This window comes from Dama dama, chromosome 18, assembly GCF_033118175.1.
Source record: "Dama dama isolate Ldn47 chromosome 18, ASM3311817v1, whole genome shotgun sequence".
Taxonomy (NCBI): domain Eukaryota; kingdom Metazoa; phylum Chordata; class Mammalia; order Artiodactyla; family Cervidae; genus Dama; species Dama dama.
Genome location: NC_083698.1, coordinates 54,246,409 through 54,261,928, shown reverse-complemented (window position 1 = coordinate 54,261,928; position 15,520 = coordinate 54,246,409). Strand labels below are relative to the sequence as shown.

Here is a 15,520-nt window from a genome sequence, read left to right as displayed (position 1 = left end):
TTTCCTGTTGCTGACTATGGTGCAAATGCTCCTTAGGCCCTGATACCTGTCCTCCTCTGCAGTAATAGAAGTTTCAGGGAAACACATGGCTGCCCAGCCTCCCTTGCAGCTAAGTATGACCATGTGAGTAGGACTGATGAATGGCATATAAGCAGAAACACTGCCTTAGAAGAATTATGTCCTCCCCTTCGTTCCCATTTGGTGACACTTGTGATGGTGTTTGTAGGAACAGGAGTAGCCATTTCAAGTTAAAGATGGCAAAGCAATAAAATAGAAGGGTCCTACATCTCCAACACCATGGAAGCACTGTAACTGTCCTGTGTTGCTTATGTTCAAGTTGTTAATTAAGAGATAAATCACTTTCCATGTTTAAACCAATGTTATGGGGCCTATGTTATGGCAGCCAAATTTATCCTAATATAACCATGAAATATATGAGAAATCAAGAAAAAATATCACTGTGTGAATTCAATACAGATAATTATCAACCCTCACTTACCCTGTAACCACTTGGTTAATTTTCAGATTTTCTAGGGCTAATGCAATCCTTTAATGGTCTTATCCAATGAAAAACAAAATAGTGAGAGATCAAGAGATTCTACCCTACAAGACCAAAATGGAGCTAAACACAGTCTAACAGATGAAGAACCCTCCTGGCTGGGGAAGATAAATGACCAGTTTGTTCACAAGTTTCTCAAAATAATACTGATTCATACTATGTGATAAGCTATAATTTCAGTCCATTCTATTTCTTGACTAGGACTAGTTAAATATAGGAAGACCGGATTATTCTAGTGGGCTAGGACAAGAGATGATGGTAGGATGGATTATAGTGGTGGTGGTGGTGGTGGTGATAGAAATGGATCAAAATGGGCAAACTTCACATATGCATTTTGGAGGTTAAACAGACAGAAATGAAAATAGATGGGCAAGGATTGGGGAGAGGAGATGAGAAAAGTGTTGAGGTAGTTGTGACCTATTCAAGCACTGTTATTTTATCACTTCCTTGGATTACATTCCAAAGTACTAAAAACATGTTCATAATTCAATTTCTCAAAACTCTAATAAGTACAAGACTGGATGCTAGAGATACACAAATGAAAAGCAGACATAGTCCTCGCTCTCAAGGAGTTACAAAGTGCCACGGAAGATTGCCTTTAGACAAATATTTCCAAGGGAAAAAGACATTGAAAAGGGCCAATGTGCCTGGGGCAAGGACGTGCATGCATTAGAAAATGATTAAGAAATGTCTCCCAAAGGAAAAGGCATTTGAGGTAAGACCTGGGCACTTCGGGCAAAAGCAGCAGTGTGCATGAAGACCTCAGAGAGAAATAAAACATAGTTATTTAAGAAACTATAAGAAATTCAGTTTTGTATATATACAAACTTTAATATGCTAATGTTTAATTCAGTAAACATTTATTTCCTGCTAAACACCAATGCTAAGTTCAGGGGATATAAAGACAGATAGATATACAGTATAAAATCATTTAAAACTCTCATGAAACAATACTTCACATTGTTCCATGATCTGAGAACTAGATCCCACATGCTGCAACTAAACTCCCACATATGGCAACTAAGATCCAGTGTAGCCAAAAAAAAAAATAGTAAGGGGTCGGATTCAATTTCTAACATTCTTTCCAGGGCTGTCACTATATATTTTTATTATTTCTCCAAGTCTTTGAGAAGATACTAAAATAAAAAAATACACTTAGATTATTATTGCCCAAGAAGAGAGATTATGTTGCCTTTTAGGTTTGAGAATTGTTGTTTTTGTTGTTGTTGTTGTTTTTAATGTTGAAAGGAAAGAAGACTTTTCTTATACAACTAGTCACAAAAGGCAAGCAGAGATAAAGTTGGAACTAGTGCAAATTATGTGAAGGCACATATTAAATACAAGTAAGACATGAAAGTCACTGCCCTTTGCCTTCTCAGGGTCACAACTCCACCACTGACCCAAGCACTGCTGCCATCTCCTGCACAACTCAGAATGAATATTTTTCTACTGTTGTTGTCACTGATAAGCCACTAAGTCATGTCTGACTCTGTGACCCGATGGACTGCAACATGCCAGGTTTCACTGTCCTTCACCATCTCCCAGAGCTTGCTCAAACTGATTCCATTGAATCAGTGATGCCATCCAACCATTTCATCCTCTGCTGCCCCCTTCTCCTGCTGCCTTCAATCTTTCCCAGCATCAGGGTCTTTTCCAATGAGTTGACCCTTCATAACAGGTGGCCAAAGTATTGGAGCTTCAGCTTTAGCATCAGTCCTTCCAATGAATACTCAGGGTTGACTTCCTTTAGGATTGACTGGTTTGATCTCTTTGCTGTCCAAGGGACTCTCAAGAGTCTTCTCCAGCACCACAGTTCAAAAGCATCCATCCTTCAACACTCAGCTTGCTTTATGGCCCAACTCACAACTGTACATGACTTCTGGTAAAACCACAGCTTTGACTATATGGACTTCTGTCGGTAAAGAGATGTCTTTGCTTTTTAATAGTTGTCTAAGTTTGCCATAGCTTTCCTTCCAAGGAGCAATTATCTTTTAATTCCATGGCTGCAGTCACCATCTGCAATGATTTTGGAGCCTAAGAAAACAAAATGTCACTGCTTCCATTTTTTTCCCCTTCTATTTGCCATGAAAATTATGTGCGAGGTGTGTCAATTGAGGGTATGCAGACTCTGCCCAAGCCCAGGGTAAAAATAAAAGCTCCCTTGCAGATGAGGGGCCACTATTTTCAGAGGCTCAAAGCAAAAGTCTCAGTACCGTCCTGTCCTACCTGAATTGTGAATGATATCTTTAACTCATAATAATAAAACCCTCTTTGGGATTTCTATCATTAAAATACTAAAGCTATGCACAAAGGAAGAAATGAACATTACACTTCTATGTCAAGTTATATTAAATAAAATGTTTAAAGTGCTATGGCATTCACATTTTGGTAAAGTTAATACATTTCCTTTTTTATAAAGAATCATTGGGATGATCTGGTCTTTTGTTCACATCTTAAATATTTAAAACTACCATACTAATAAGCACCGAGCATCTGCTTTCTCTGAGAAAATTTCCCTTAAAGCAATAATAATGTGATATCCCAAGCAAAAAAGGAATAATTTTTATCAGTAACCTCATTCTTCCAGTAACCATGAAAGGCATTTAGGTTCAAAACATTGCTCCTGAGAAAATTACTGTTTAAATAGTAGGCACACCTGATTGACTGCTGAAGTACCTAAACAGAATATTTTTAAATAAGCTTTCAGATTCCATTGAAATCATATTTGCCACTTAGTATATAGTACCTGCAAGTAAAAGTATTTTTGGCATTACTGACCTCAACTGTCTAATGACCTCCACTCTAAATACCTGTCTTTCCTCTCACAACATGTTATGGTTTGATCACGCATGAATTCATCTAAAATAATTCTTAAATTCCCATACATTTCATCTTATACAAAGTCACTAATCACTCACCCAGAGCAACCAAGTGAATAAATATACCTCAAGTCATCCTAATTATATAACTATTTTAAAACTGTGTGGCAGGTTTGGAGGTAAAAGAAAAACAATAAATGACAAAGCAGTATCTTATACAAAATGTAACCTTTCGATCATAGAAATCAGCCCACACATTTGGATAACCAAATCAAAATTTTATTTGTAAATTCAAACTGTATATCAAACTACAAATGTCAGAAAATACAAAAGCAGGCATCCAAACAAACCTGACACTAAATTCCTGATTCAGTCATTATATACTTTATTGATCACCTACTATGTAACTGTGCTAAGCGGCACATACAATGCACAACAAGGAAGGCGTGGTCCCTGGCCACGTGGAGCTTACATTTTCATTCTTTCTTCAATAAGCGCCTACTTTGTGCTGCTCACTATGCTAAGGTTTTGTTGTTGTTCAGTTGCTAAGTTGTGTCGAATTCTTTGTGACCCCCATGGACTGCAGCATGCAAGGCCTCCCTATGTCTCACTAAGATACCAAGAGTAAAAAGGCACACAGAGCCACAGTTCCTTCCCAAAGGGCCTGCGACAAGATCACAAGAAATTATAGATGACCACACAAGATCAGGCCACCTCCTCCATGTATCTCTCCAGAAGCTCCTGATACCAATAACCTTACTCTGCAAACAGAGCTTAAGCATGCATGTTACGAGGCAGGAGGCATCTGAACTAAATCAGGGAAAAAATAATAACCGATGAATGAGAACAATTTTGATTCCACTAGAAGCAGATCTGGGAAAGTAATCAATGGATACTAACCTAGAAAAAAATTGGGGGGCTAACTTCCTCCTTTCAGGTTATAAATAAATAATGTATTATAAAAATAGATAATTAATGCTTAAGGTTTTCTACACAATGCTGAACAATGGTAGGGATTTCAGGCAGTTTGCTAGATAGGAATCTTGTTGACATGCACAGAACTGGCAGTGACCCCTCGATGGATAGCAATAGCACTTTAATTTTTTTGAAGTTTTTTGAAATGTTTTCTCTCCTACAAAACTGTGTTTTTCTAAAAACAATAGGAACATTTAGCCATCATCTCTAGCAATCTAATTTTTTTGGCAAACTTGACAATCAGGAAAATAAAGCCATTGAAGGTGACTGCAAATGCTCTGTTTTCTGTTTCCTGTGTTCTTCCAAGAATGGGAGACTTCTGTCAACTCAGGAATGACAAAATGCTTCAAAGGAAAAGATATTACTTCTTAAAAGGGAAAGTAGAGACCCAAGAGTTTTCAACCCAAGGGACCACAACTAGGCACAAATATAGCAGATTATCTCATAGCTAGGAAATGGCAACCCACTCCAGTGTTCCTGCCTGGAAAATCCCACGAAGAGAGGAGCCTGGAATCACAAACTGTTGGACATAAGTGAGCATGCAAGCACACATCTCACAGCTAACACATTACATGAATAAGTCATAATCATAACAAAATGGTTGGCCTTTTTGGTATTGAGTTCAGACAGATTCTTTTCAATGAACCAGAATCCCCACCAAAAGTGGAGTAACTGAGAGTCTTAATTATTGGTTTAATTCATTAAAACTGCTAGGTATTGGCTGCCCCCAGTATCTGGGTAGATGTGATTTTAAAAGGGTCAGAAAATAGGTTTTCCCAGAGTAACATTTATCCCACTGTGCTCTGCCACAATGCTGAAAGTTCTTAGCATTGTAGAACATGGGCAGAGTTTCTTAAACTTAAGTGATCACAATAGTCACCTGTCTTGCTTATGGAAAACATAGACTCCTGGGACTCAACCTGATTAAGAGGAGATTCTCAAGGGTAGATGTGTGGATCGTGTATATCAGAATCATCTAGGGGAGCATCTGCAAATGATAAATGTGTGCTTAATCACTCAGCTGTGTCCAACTCTTTGCGACTGTATGAATTATAGTCTGCCAGGCTCCTCTGTGCATGGGATTTTTTCAGGCTAGAATACTGAAGTGGGTATTCATTTCCTTCTCCAGGGGATCTTCCCAACCCAGGGACCGAACCTGAGTTTCCTGTATCTCTTGCATTGCAGGAGGATTCTTTACCCACCCCTCATAATATATGGTGATATTCTGTGATCTCTAGGGATTATAGGGAAGAACAAATACTTGTGTGTTAAAAAAAACTCTTAGTTAATTCTAATATGCTGTCTCTGGTCTTCCTCTCTGTTCACAACCCCCATTCACCCTCATCGGAGAACCACTAACCCAAAAAAGGAAGTCTTTTAAGGGAAATACTTTTTTAGTAGCTTCATTGAGGTATCATTTATATACCATAAAATTTACCCACTGTAAGTGTATACAGTTCAAAGATTTTTAGCAAATTTATGCTGTTGTGGAATCATCACAATACATTTTTGGAGCATTCTGTCACGCCCATAAGTTCACCCATGCCTATCTGAAGGCCAGTTCCCATTCCCATCCAAGACCCAGGAATATACTGCTCTCTTCTCTAAGAGATGTGCATTTTAAAGAAATTTTAGTAGTCTTTTTTTGGTCTGGCTTGTTTCATTTAACGATATTTTTAAGGTTCATCCATGTTGTTGCATTTATAAGTAGTTCATTTTTTTATTGCTAAACATTTCATTGTATTGATATGTCATAATTTACCTGTTCATCAGCTGATGGGACATTTGGATTATTTCCAGTTTTGAGCCATTGTGAATAAGACTGCTAAGTCTCCGCATACAAGTCCTTGTGTGAATTTATGCCTTCCTTTCTCTTGAGTAGTTACTTAGGAGTGGAATTGCTTGGCTATATGAAAAGTGTGTTTTTAGTATGTTGAGGACTGCCAAACTGTTTTCCAAGGTGATTTTATCATTTTACATTTTCACTAGCAATATATGAAGGTTTTTTGGCTTCTCCAGATCCTAGCCAACACTGGGCATTCTTAGTCCTTTAGATTATGACCATTCAAATGGGCATGCAGTGTGGTATTTAATTGTGGTTTTGATTGGCATTTCCCTAATAAGTGATAATGTCGAACATCTTTTCATGAGCTAAGTAGGAAGTCTTGCCTTTAATAAAGTGTCTGCTCAAATCTTTTGCCAATTTTGTGATTGGTTTGTCTTCTTATTGAGCTGTAAGGATGTGTGTGTATATATATATATATGTGTGTTTGTATAAATATATATATACATATGTGCTTAGTTGCTTAGTCATGTCTGACTCTTTGTGAACCCATGTACTATAGTCTGCCAGGCTTCTCTGTCCGTGGGGATTCTCCAGGCAAGAATACTGGAGTGGGTTGCCATGCCCTCCTCCAGGGCTTCTTCCCAACCCAGGGATCGAACTCAGGTCTTACATGTTGCAGGCAGATTCTTTACCATCTCAGCCACCAGGGAAAACCATGTGTGTACATATATATAGGTACAAGTCTTTTATCAGATACATGTTTTGCACATATTTTCTCCCTCTCTGTGTCTTGCTTTTTAATTTTCTAAAAGATATCTTTTGAAGATCAAAACAAAAAGATAATTAGTAATCTTTAGAAATGTGAACTCCAGCATCAAATTATTTATCTTTGAACTGTGTGACCTATATGTACAGTTTAAGTCAAAAATTCTCAGAAGGAACGAAATGGCAAGCAAAATTAAAGAATGAAAAACTGTCAAAAGTAATAAAGGGGAGAAATACAATGGGGTTAGACAAAAAGTGAATCATGTTCTGGCAAAGAAACCAACTTTAAAAGTCTACAACTGGTAGACTGATGAAGATAAAGGTCCTCTATAAAACCACTTCTCTGACAGAGATAATTATAATTGTCTATTGGAGAGTGATGAACACCTGGATGCTAAGAGAAGAGAGGTGAAATTTTAAGTCAGAAATGTTAAAATGCAAATGAACGCCAAGGGTATGTTGTACTACAATGATGTAGAGAGAAAACACCACCAGAAATCAATAAGAAATGCAATTTCATATAAGCTTCCTGAGTTTGGGGAAGGACTCCTTCCACTTGCAAACCTCGCATTTATCCCCACCTCTCCTTCCGCCTTTGTCGGAGCCGAGGCTGGCAGCGCTCTGCAGAGGCAGCGTCACCAAACAGGGGACTCAGCAGGAAGGTGAGTGACTCCAACCGTGCCCAGCCACTCAGTCATGTCCGACTCTTTGTGGCCCCATGGACTGTAGCCCACCAAGCTCCTCTGTGCTTAGGATTTCCAGGCAAGAATACTGGAGTGACTTGCCATTTCCTACTCCAGGGGATCTTCCTGACCCAGGGATTTAACCTGTGTCTCTCACGTCTCCTTCATTGGCAGGCAGGTTCTTTACCACTAGTGCAACCTGGGAAACAGATCTCAGGTCAAATCATGATCCAATCATGTGAATTTGGGCAAACTACTTCATCTTTCCAAGCCACAATTTTTTCAAATAAGAAATCTTGTAGGGTGTTTCAGATATTCAAAATGTTCATATTGTGTGTGTGTGTGTGTTTCAGTAAACATTTGCATGAAGAAAGGAAAACACCCATAAAACTAGCATATTATGTCCAATGTATTAGAGAACAACGGTGAGATAATGAAATTAAAGGTATTTCTTCAGATAAAAGCATTAGCCATGTCCAAAGAAGAGGACTAACAATGACAAATTTAAAAAGGGCAAGAAACTTAAGAACATCCATTCCTTATAATTAAACCAATAAAGCCTATTTTCTAAATAATGGGACACCTAATATCCAGATGATAGTTTTCTTCTGCTTTGAACCTGATCTTTTTCTAAGATTTGATGGGTTAAGGATGATCATTGTTCCTGATACCAGCCAATTAATAAGAATTATGAGTGCCAACACCAGCAATGCCTTAGGTGTCTTGAGGATTATTTTTAAGCAGAATATAAAAAATATATGACTTAGCAACAAAATTGGACCACAGGAATAAATTATACATTAGATATTGGAAAAAAAGAAAAGAAAGATAAGAGATGGAATTGGAAGAAAAAAATTCATGAAAGAATCTTTAAAGAAAAATATTAATTAGAATGTAGGTGGCAGGTTTAGGAATGTTCACTATAAAATTCTCAAAACTTTCCCTATGCTTAAAAATTTTCATTGAAACGTTGAAAAATAAAAGAAGTATAAATTACACTTAGTAAATGTCTCAGGCAAGAGGAAAATGTGATTATGAGAGTAAAGGTACAAATGGGCCTACTGAGATAGTGTGAATGCTGGCTAAACCAGGGAACAAGAGATATATAAAGAGCAGTGAGGGATAAGACTGGATTTAATACTTATTTTTTATTTTGTTTTGCTTTGTTTCTTAGCAATATGGAAATCTTCATCACTCCAATATTTTTGGAAACCACATAAAACAAAATCACAACAGTTGCCCTCTCTAAGAGCTGGCTCAGGCAGGCCATCCTAATCCTATGGATTATCCTTATCCTTTAACTCCACATAGACACCATTTGACTGCATTTACAACTAAAGCCCAATCACAAATTTCAGTTATTAAGATGCCATAAATTCTGCAAAAAACAGTTTACCCTAAAAATTAATAGGACTGCAAATAGTTCTTTATGGAATGAGAAAAATCCTATTAAATGATAACCATTAGCAAGGAGAAGCTAGGTAAGATTTAAAGTCTAATAACCACAAAACTGAGATTTCAACACTGCACTCTATATATTTTTTTCCAATTTAATAGGAAAGCATAACTGCTGTCATTAAGAAGAAGCTAAAGGCAATGTGGATGTTAAGCTAACAATGTGGCAACTTAAATATATGTGTAAATGAAACAGACCAGGTACTTATCCACAACCCAAACAAAGTAATTAGAGGACTTTGGACTATTTCACCATAAGCCTATTTATTCCTAAAGCAATAAAATTTTGAATTAGCTAAAGAACTTATTTCCTGCATCAGAATACTTGCTGAACAGCTAAAAAGAAAATACCACATTATTTAGCATTTAAGCTATGAGTGCAACTGGCTTTTAAAAAGTTAAGCAAGCCTATAAAAAGAAAAAAGCATGCCTATCAAAAGCAAAATCTCAAAACCCTTCAAAAATCAAAACTAAGAAATAAAAGTGAGAGAAGGGAAATAAGGAAAAAATAATGACACTGAGAATGTATAAGAAGAAGGACACAAGATAAACAAGAAGAATATTAGAAAGTAAGTGTCAGGCAATAACATGGGTGATGGGGAAATGGCCCCAGAAACACCATGTGACACCTATTTCCTAGAGTACAGCTGTCCTACTGTCCACTACTACTTCATACTCATTTATGCTAGTTACTTTTTACAATACCTCTGTTTCTGCCCTATTTTTATGTGGCACAAGGGTCTCAATGGGTTGGACAGAAAAGGCAACTTTTCAAAACAAATATGCTGTTAGGGTCTCATGAAAATCCTATCCTGACCCCCTCTCTCCACCATGCCTCAAATATGTTGCTTTCTTTAACTAGACACCAACTCAAATTCACACCAAGAGATAAGGAGCAAAAACATGGCTTTGGGGGAAGCAATCTATAGATTCAATGCAATCCCTATCAAGCTACCAAAGGTATTTTTCACAGAACTAGACCAAAGAATTTCACAATTTGTATGGAAATACAAAAAACCTCGAATAGCCAAAGTAATTTTGAGAAAGAAGAATGGAACTGGAGGAATCAACCTGCCTGACTTCAGACTCTACTACAAAGCCACAGTCATCAAGACAGTTTGGTACTGGCACAAAGACAGAAATATAGATCAATGGAACAGAATAGAAAGCCCAGAGATAAGTCCACGAACCTATGGACACCTTATCTTTGACAAAGGAGGCAAGGATATACAATGGAAAAAAGACAACCTCTTTAACAAGTGGTGCTGGGAAAACTGGTCAACCACTTGTAAAAGAATGAAACTAGAACACTTTCTAACACCATACACAAAAATAAACTCAAAATGGATTAAAGATCTAAATGTAAGACCAGAAACTATAAAACTCCTAGAGGAGAACATAGGCAAAATACTCTCTGACATAAATCACAGCAAGATCCTCTATGACCCACCTCCCAGAATATTGGAAATAAAAGCAAAACTAAACAAATGGGACCTAATGAAACTTAAAAGCTTTTGCACTACAAAGGAAACTATAAGTAAGGTGAAAAGACAGCCCTCAGATTGGGAGAAAATAACAGCAAACGAAGAAACAGACAAAGGATTAATCTCAAAAATATACAAGCAACTCCTGCAGCTCAATTCCAGAAAAATAAATGACCCAATCAAGAAATGGGCCAAAGAACTAAACAGACATTTCTCCAAAGAAGACATACAGATGGCTAACAAACACATGAAAAGATGCTCAACATCACTCATTATTAGAGAAATGCAAATCAAAACCACAATGAGGTACCATTACACGCCAGTCAGGATGGCTGCTATCCAAAAGTCTACAAGCAATAAATGCTGGAGAGGGTGTGGAGAAAAGGGAACCCTCTTACACTGTTGGTGGGAATGCAAACTAGTACAGCCGCTATGGAAAACAGTGTGGAGATTTCTTAAAAAACTGGAAATAGAACTGCCATATGACCCAGCAATCCCACTTCTGGGCATACACACTGAGGAAACCAGATCTGAAAGAGACACGTGCACCCCAATGTTCATTGCAGCACTGTTTATAATAGCCAGGACATGGAAGCAACCTAGATGCCCATCAGCAGATGAATGGATAAGGAAGCTGTGGTACATATACACCATGGAATATTACTCAGCCGTTAAAAAGAATTCATTTGAACCAGTCCTAATGAGATGGATGAAACTGGAGCCCCTTATACAGAGTGAAGTAAGCCAGAAAGATAAAGATCATTACAGCATACTAACACATATATATGGAATTTAGAAAGATGGTAACGATAACCCCATATGCAAACAGAAAAAGAGGCACAGAAATACAGAACAGACTTTTGAACTCTGTGGGAGAATGTGAGGGTGGGATATTTCAAAAGAACAGCATGTATACTATCTATGGTGAAACAGATCACCAGCCCAGGTGGGATGCATGAGACAAGTGCTCGGGCCTGGTGCACTGGGAAGACCCAGAGGAATCGGGTGGAGAGGGAGGTGGGAGGGGGGATTGGGATGGGGAATACGTGTAAATCTATGGCTGATTCATATCAATGTATGACAAAACCCACTGAAATGTTGTGAAGTAATTAGCCTCCAACTAATTAAAAAAAAAAAAAAGAAAGAAAGAAAAATAAAAACATGGCTTTGGGGGTGGGACAAATTGGGAGATTGGGATTGACATGTATACACTTTGTTGTTGTTGTTTAGTTGTTGTTGTGTCCAACTCTTTGCGACCACATGGACTGTAGCCCACCAGACTCCTCTGTCCATGGGATTCTCCGGGCAAGAATATTGGGGAGGCTTACCATTTCCTTCTCTAATACTCTATCATGTGCAAAACAGATAACTAGTGAGAACCTGCTGTATAGTGCACGTAGCTCAGGTTGGTTCTCTGTGATGACCTAGAAGGGTGGGATAGGGGCTAGAGGTGGGAGGCAGGCCCAAGAGGGAAGGGATGTATGTATACTTATAGCTGATTTCACTTCATTGTACAGCAGAGACATAACACTGTAAAGCAATTATATTCCAATTTTTTTAATGACTTTTCCTTTGATCAGGATTGGAAAGAGGACGTAGGCAGGTTTCTCAAGGTAGCCAAGCCCACCAGACCTCAAAGAGGCAAAGATGGGAAGAGAAGGTCACAAAAAAAAAGTGAGATCAGGAAATACAAGGTAACCAGCAGACAGCCAGCCAGCCCAGGGACTTATTCTACTCTTCAGAGAATCAGAAATCTAAAAATTAGAAACACAGGCTCCCCCAGCAGGGGAAGCATATTAAGACTCTGATTAGTCTGTCAAAAATAAAGCCTGTCCAAACCACGGTTGCAATTTTTGGAAGGCTGCCACAGCTGGTCCACGGCAGCCGCGTGTCCACGGGGAGCCAACACACTGGCAGTGCCAGCTCAGAACCAGATAAAGACGCAGCCGGGTGAGAAGATTCGTGCGATTTAAAGGGAGAGCAACAGTAACCAAGGTCTTGAGAGTGAGTGGCTGTGGTCTTTTAAATTTTTAAGTGTAAGTGCACCCTCAGGCATACACACTTGTTGAAACGGCAACAAAGGCCAGGCTGGCAACATGTTTTAAAAAAAAAAAAAAAAAAAGGCAGCAGCCTAGAGGTCAGAACACAAAGAGGCTCCTCCGGTACAGCCTGGGGACTGAGGCAGATGGAGCCCAGCACTCCATGGACTCGTGTGTCTGCTGCACAGAAAATCCAGGGATCGTGACGAGCCCCTGGTGAACGTCACAGCATATGGAGCTGAGATGCTTATTTAGATTGCTCCCCACACAGAAATGCCTTCTTTTGATTCTGCTTCCTTGCTGGTATATTAGAAGATTCTGTTTCAGATATCTGTGAAATTTCATTAACATGCAATGCCCTGAAGTTACAATGTATCTGCCAAAGTATTTAAAATTACTCATAGAAATATGGAAGGGTGTGAAAAAAAAAAATGGTTTAATAAGGTAAGCAGGGATCTGCAATGAACTATAATGACCCCTACTACATAATTTCAAAGAATTATCAGAAGTTGAAGGAATAAAGCAATTTAAAAAGCCCTCCATTATTATCATTATCATTCTGTGGATCTGTTTTCAAATACTTGATCAGTAAGAGTTGATGGCTGTCAAATATAGCTTAGCAGAGTATTATGGAACATTTCATCAGTTCAATATAAGACTCTTTAAATAAACTAATGTGATATGAGAGAAGTAGTCAAATATAGGGCTTCCCAGGTGGCTCAGTGGTAAAGAATCGGCCTGCCAAGAGGGAGGTATGGGTTCGATCCCTTCCCTGGAGAAGGAAATGGCAACCCACTCCAGTATTTTTGCCTGGAAAACCCCATGGTCAGAGAAGCCTAGGGTCACAAGAGTCAGACACAACTTAGCAACTAAACCACAAGCCGAATACATGAATGGAACAGTCAAGGGACCTATGGAGGTCTAGATATATTCCCGCAAATTCCTTGTCAGGTCTCCCTTCAAAATGAGTAGTCCAATTTCCATCTTTTCAAGGGTGGGCTGATCTTAGAAAGAGACTTGTTTCTAGCAAAGAGAATGTTGTAGAACTGATGCTGTGTGACTTCTGAAGCTAGTCAAAAAAAAAAAGGTAGCTTTCTCTTGCCTCTCTCTGCTGGATGACTACCTCTAGGCAAGCTGGCACCAGGTCCTAAGGACAGCCAGGCCTGGCAAAAGTCCAGTCAGAGAACAGATGAGGCCCCCCTCCGTCCAAGAGCCAGCACTCTCTGGCCAGACATGGGAGTGGGCCACCTGTAAGGCAGACCCTCCCACCTCAGTTAAGCCCTCAGATGACAATGGTTCCCGTTGAAATCTTAACCTCAACTTTAAAAGAAATCATGAGCTAGAATTGTAGAGCTGAGCTTCTCCCAAATTTCTCACCCATGGAAACTCTGAAAGAGAATAAATGTTTAAAGCCACTGAGTTTGGAGGTAATTTATTTTGCAGAAATAACTAACACAATAGTAAACCCAGAAATAAATACAAAGATACAAAGAAATTGGGTATATTATAGAGACTTTCACACTGATGGAGAGGAGCTTAAATTAACAAATGATGTTAAATAATCAGAGTTTGGAGGAAGAAAAAACATAAGGTGGATATTCATTTTACTCATTATAGAAGGATAAATTCCAGATAATTCAAAGATTAAATATAAGAAATAAACACAAATGCAATAAAAGAAAATAAAGGCAGACAGTCTTTTAGGAGTGGAAATAGGCATTTTTGAACACTTTACAAATCCAAGAAACATAAAAAAGACTGATGGATTTGACTTCATAAAAATCAAAACATCCCATAAATAAGGTTATGAAATAATCAGCATGATATTAAAAATTTCAATATATATTAATCTCAAAGGTGTAATATCCCTAAAATCACACAATTCTTATTTTTTAAAAAGGTAAATGTTCTGAGAGAAAAGTGAGTAACATGAAATACATGAAAGGTACTTCACTGAAAGCAAAATATGGGTGTTATACAGAGGTATGAAAAAATGTTCAATCACACTAATAATAAAATCGATACAAATAAAAACAAAATATTGCCTCTTTAACCTAGCAGACTGGCAAAGATTCAGAAAACTAAAACCATCCTGTGTAGGAACACAGACTTTCTCATGCTCTCCTGGGAGCATAAATAGGTACAATCTTTCTTGAAAGCAACATTGCAATAAGGACCAAAGTGTTATGCAAACACATACCCCTGATGCAGAGACACCACTCCCTGGGTACCACTCCCTGGGTACAAAGATACAATCTAGAATTTTCAGTACACCACTCTTTATAATAGTGAAAAACTGAAAACAGTCTAAACATCCACAAAAAAATAAAGAAATAAACTTCGACATGCATATAGTAAAATCATTTGCAATCATTAAGAAGGACATTGTATAGCTATACTGTTTGACATTGTCCTAAAAGAGAGTTGGAAGACACTAAGTGTGATATGAATTCATTTATGTGAAATTTTATATACACACATCATCAAAAGAGGTCAGATGAAGAACAGTAGGCACACAGATGATGATAGCAGTATTTACTGGCAGTCAAGGGATTTTCCTTTCTTCTTTATTCTTTCCCACATTATTTAAATTCTCTATAATGGGTATATATTATGTTTACATACTAAAGCAAATTAACATTAGCCTCTTCTGCTACAACAGGTATTTCTTTAATGTAAATTAGTTCACATGCAGGAAAGTCTCATTTCCTGCCTTCAAGACTCTCCACTATAGTAAACTATCCAAGGAAGCTGAGAGTACAGATGAAGAAATGAAAAGTATTTCCCCCTGTGTTTAAAATAAAACTGATAAGTCAACATTCTGGACCAGATTTTTAACTTTGATGAAAATAGTCTCTGATAAAAGTGAGTAACTTTAAGGACCAAAAACTCAAAGGAGGAAAATCACAGTGTAAGGCCAAGGACTGATGGTGATGCTCGGTATAAATGCCAATT

General features: G+C 38.0%; 1 protein-coding gene across 1 annotated transcript in view; it reads right to left on the bottom strand.

The window, feature by feature from the left end:
• The window catches only part of IMMP2L (inner mitochondrial membrane peptidase subunit 2), a 914,520-nt gene that overhangs the window by 872,712 nt on the left and 26,288 nt on the right, over positions 1-15,520 (bottom strand). The window lies entirely within an intron of this gene.